At 35.7% G+C, this 4,897-nt stretch overlaps 1 long non-coding RNA gene across 1 annotated transcript; it reads left to right on the top strand.

Moving 5' to 3' along the window:
- Positions 1-931: 931 nt before the first annotated feature.
- On the top strand, positions 932-4,516 carry LOC114581054. The gene is made up of 2 exons (XR_003702859.1): positions 932-2,713; positions 4,075-4,516. It is a non-coding gene; the product is annotated as an uncharacterized LOC114581054 (long non-coding RNA).
- The last annotated feature ends 381 nt before the right edge of the window (positions 4,517-4,897 follow it).

The raw sequence follows: 4,897 nt of genomic DNA, 5'->3' as shown, positions 1-4,897 counted from the left end.
CGTCTCTCAAAGAGAACTTGTATATGATAGATAAAGAATAGAAATTTAGCTTATCTTCATCAAATAGTGATTTTGGCATGCAAACAAGTTTTTTTAAAGCAAATATCCCTTAGGGGAGAAATAATATAGAACTACTCACTCATAATGAGTGATCTCATATCTACAAAATAAATCATGAACTATGGCTAATTGCTATAAAAAAAATCATGGCTAAAAGCTTTTTATTAAAGAAGAAATACTTACAAAAGACTGGCGATGACTGCTTGCAGAAAGAGAAACTAGATCACAACTCTTACAATACTATTTAAGCTCTCATATCATTCAACCATACCTTTCAGAGAGATGAGCTCTCTATTTATAATACAAAAACATATAACACAACTGCGGTATCATTACCGCCTACAAACTTTTAAATAAATATTTTACTACAGTACAAAAGGACTTCTGCAGTACAAAAAGACTTTACAGTAAAAAGTGAATAGTAACAATTTGTACTTGATTGAGACCTTTTGTCATACTTATCATTTAATAGATCCGATACCTAAATGTTTAATATCATCATTGTTTGGATAGGTTGCTTTCCATTTATCATGAATTTCTTTTCCTAATTCTCCTGGTAGTTTGATAAAAAATATATCTGATGTTTCTTGATCGAAGTATCTTCCAGCTCGACTTGCATAAGAAACATACAATTTATAGAAACTATTAATATTTGACCAATTATCAATACTTAATTGTTCTAAATTTCTATAAGCTTGATCTTGCATATTAGTATTCTGTCTACTTGGATCAAATCCTAATATTAATGTTCTAATAAATTTTGTATAATTGTATGGATTATCTCCCAATTGTCTCACTTTAAAGCTTTCTAGAGTTTTATGAATCTCTATGATGTGTTTTGTTCCATCCATATATATATATATATATATAAATTAATCGAGTAGCTTATCAAGCTTTCCAGTCGAGTCGGATTGAGCTCCAACTCGAGCTCGATAATTATACGAGCTCGATTGTAAGCTTGAGCTCGAAGTTCGATTAGCTCGGCTCGCGAGCTCGTTAACGAGTCGAGTTCAAGCCGGCTCACGAGTCGGCTCGGCTCACTTACACCCCTAGTCTGAAGTGGGGGAGAGGGTGTTCTTGAAGCTTCGACCGTACAGGCATAAGACAATCATGAAGAGGAATGAAAAGCTGGCGCCTAGGTACTTTGGATAGTATGAGGTATTTGAGAAAATAGAAGCAATAGCGTACCTTCTGAAATTACCACCAACGGTGATTATACATCCGGTTTTCCATGTATCCCAGCTGAGAAGAGCCATTGTAGATTATACAGCCAGACCAAAGTTACCGGTGACACTCACGGAGGATTTAGAGGTGATTCTAGAACCTTTAGAGTTGATGGGATTCGCTAGAAAGGAGACGGAGCTAAAGAAGTGCTAATCAAGTGGAAAAACCTGCCGGAATACGCTGCCACGTGGGAACCCTATGAGAGGGTGAAACATCAGTTTCCCAATTTTCACCTTAAGGACAAGGGCTTCTTTGGGAAGGGGGTATTGTTACGAATCAGCCCAGGAGGGGCCCGTTTGGACGTACAGGATTCAGGCTAAACCTCCTCCTCTTAAACCCACTGCTTAAGCGGGTGGGTCCCACCTCCTTGGGTGGCAATAAGAGAGAGAGGAGGGGGGCGGATTATGCATGAGGGCACTTTGAAATAAAATTATATTAGGAAGCTTTTTATTAGGGAGGATGGTATTTAAAGAGGATGAGAGGCTAGGGTTAGGGCATGCATAATTTGAGTTTTTCTTTTGTCCTTGGTGTCCTTGGCTCTAGATCTACAATCTAGAGATTTGGAGAGACGACCGTCCTCTCGAATTGAGGATCATTTGTATCTTGCTTTGAGTTTTGTTTTGCTTTAATTCCATTATCGCAATCTATCTTTTCTAGATTGATTTCTTTCAGATTTGTATTTTTCTCGCTGTTTTGGATCAATTATTACTAGGGTTGCTTGCCAACTCAAGTATTTCCTCTTGGATTACTTGCGAACTCAAGTATTTCCTATCGTGATACACCTCAAAGTAGGACTCCTTTCATTTCACGAATTTTTTTAGCATTTTGAAGGCATTTTATTGGATTCATAAAATTTCTTATTCTCTTGGTGTGTTTCCTTTTCCAACCTCTTTTATTAGATTGCTTGAAGCACCTTATATATTTTGGAAAACAAGCTTGATAACTTTTATTTTTTATTTGTAATTTTTCAGACTTTTATATTTTATTTTTTATGGATGCAAACGTATTACTGGAATGATTGCTTGTGTTCTGTAAATATCGCATATCGTAGAAAGCTTCTTTTTTTTTTTTTTTAAACAACTGTCGATTTTGATTGCTAATATGCATGTTGTAGTTATTTTCCTCTATGTATCCTGAGGTGGAGTTTCTTCCTAAAACCAAAGTTCCTGAGAACGTTGATGAGGATGATTCGTTTTCGTAGTAATGAAGTGAAGGGCCATGAGCATTCACACTTTTCAACATAAGAACGTGAGACACGCTGATTTTGAGATAATGCTCTTAATTGTTTGACAAGTTGTTGCTGCCTTGTGCCTGAGCAAAATTTTCTTTCTTCCAATGATATTTCTGCTCTTGCACTTGGTGGCTTTAAATGTTGGTCTGAACTCCAGAAAGTCCGTCATTACCATGCATTATTATGTGTGATCGTCAGGTATTCCTTCTCAAGTACAAAGTGTTGTTCATAAGTGCAGACTTATATATATTATTTGTGCTTTAGCTTTTTAACACGGAACTTGATTGAAACCTTTAGCTCGATCTTGTCTTGATTATTTTTATAAATTTTATTCTCTGATTAACCAAATAAACATATCTGAACTGTAATTAGTTTTTTTTTTTTACTGATTTGTATCTTTCCTATTTGTATAATTTTTAATCCAACATGCCCAGTGTCAAAACTTGACCCTTCGGTGAGTATCATAGCAATTTATTATGATTTAGCCCATGGCGTATGGGGTTTAATGTTCGCTTTTAACTTTATTGTTGATGTCGATGATGATGATCTCAACCCTTCTAAATGCTGAATTCTTTTCGCATGATCTCAAAATTTTCTGAACAACTTGACGTAATAATACATTAGCTGTAGTGCTGGTAATTATGTTTAAGATTTGAAACTTAAATTGAAATCCTGCTAAAATGTGGGGTATCTATTATTTTGATATCATGACTTAATTGCATATAATTAAAAAATATATATCATCAGCATGGCTTTATTATATGAAGCTTATATTAGGTTTGAAGGTTTGAAGAAGATAACAGATTTATATCAAAAACTATGATTGCTAAGTTGAGAATAATTTTATATTTTAATCTGTCAAAAAAGTTAAGTTTGGAGGTAGGACATGTTCTTTTATTTATTAATAAAAAATGTTTTTTAGAGTGGACAAACTGAGAAAAATATTTCTGTATTATAATTGAGTTGTAGATTGGTTGCTTTTAGCATTTTTCCTTATTGACATGTTAGTATCTTCGCTAATCAGTTCTCAGTTAATTTGTATGCATCCCAGGCTCTTTACCATCCTAAGCTTCAAATTATACTAGTTCTTCAGAAAGTGTCAACTTTATCTTTTCATAGATTCAAGCTATGCCATTGCATTTTTCCAACTTTTCTGCCGGCCCTCAATATTTTATGCCTGTGAATGCGAACATAGATAGTAAGGAGTTACATTTCATAGATTAAGCTATTTCATTGCATGTATTAGTCTTTTCTCCTTAGCATCCTTAACATTATAATGTAACTCCTTACTGGCTAATATACTTTATGTTTTAACTCCAAGGGTAAGTGGCAATTTTTTTCAAAGATTAGCCTATAGGGAGACATTTCAAATGGGGTTTTGAATGTAGTCTTGTAATCCCAAAGTACATTATCGAATATCGATGCCCAATTCTTCATATTTGGACTCATAGTGTATTTCAGAATTATCTTGATCTCCCTATTACTTATGTCAGCTTAACAAAATTGTCTTTTTGGCTAATGATTTTAATGTTTTAACTCCCTATTAAATTTTTTTCTAGTGCTGGGCGAAGAGAGAGAAGCTCCAAGATTCTAGAGAGAGAAAGCTTTTCAAACTTGTCTTTTTTCCGATTTGGCGGGCCCTTCTGGGATGCCGGCGGGTGGCCCGGCTGCGGTCGCCGACGGCGAAGCTACTGATGGCTTCGGTTCTGTGAATGTGATGATGTCTGGTCGTCCTGCTAAGAATGGGAATCTGGTGATCCGGACCTTCTGTTCCAAAGGCGATCTCCCCTGTTCTTGTTCAGGGTAAAGGAAAGGAAATTTTGGATTCAAGGGTGGATTCAGGTTCACCCATTTCTGGTCTTAAAATTAAATCTACTGATGGTGAAATGTCTTCATCTTCTGGTATGAAGATTTTTGTCAATCATTTTGGCAATTCGTTAAAAGGAAACGACAGTTCTTCAGACCTCCCTTCAATTCTAAATTCTAAAGATTGCTCCTCAACTGTTCGTGAAAATGTCAGTAATGCGCCTTTATTGGCTAATGATTTTAATGTTTTAGATAACGGAAGAGAGATGGTGGGATCAAATCCGTGGTTAAAGCAAACTCACCTTAAGATTGACTCTAAGACAGTAGCAAATTGCTTAGCAGAGGATGGCAGGGCAGTGAAATTGTTTGAACCAAACGTGAAGGCCAATTATGATCGTCTTCATCTATCTATAGTGGTGAAGGTATTTGGAGCTGATATCTCTATTCCAATGATGACATGGGAGTTAAGGCGTCAATGGAACCATTTTGGTAAATTTCACTTGACATCTCTTGGAGTAGGATGGATGTTGTGCTCATTTGATGAAAAAGTGACTATGGAGAATGTTATTATGGGTG

Source organism: Dendrobium catenatum, unplaced genomic scaffold (assembly GCF_001605985.2).
Source record: "Dendrobium catenatum unplaced genomic scaffold, ASM160598v2 fragScaff_scaffold_1486, whole genome shotgun sequence".
NCBI lineage: Eukaryota > Viridiplantae > Streptophyta > Magnoliopsida > Asparagales > Orchidaceae > Dendrobium > Dendrobium catenatum.
This window is presented reverse-complemented; position numbering and strand designations above follow the sequence as displayed.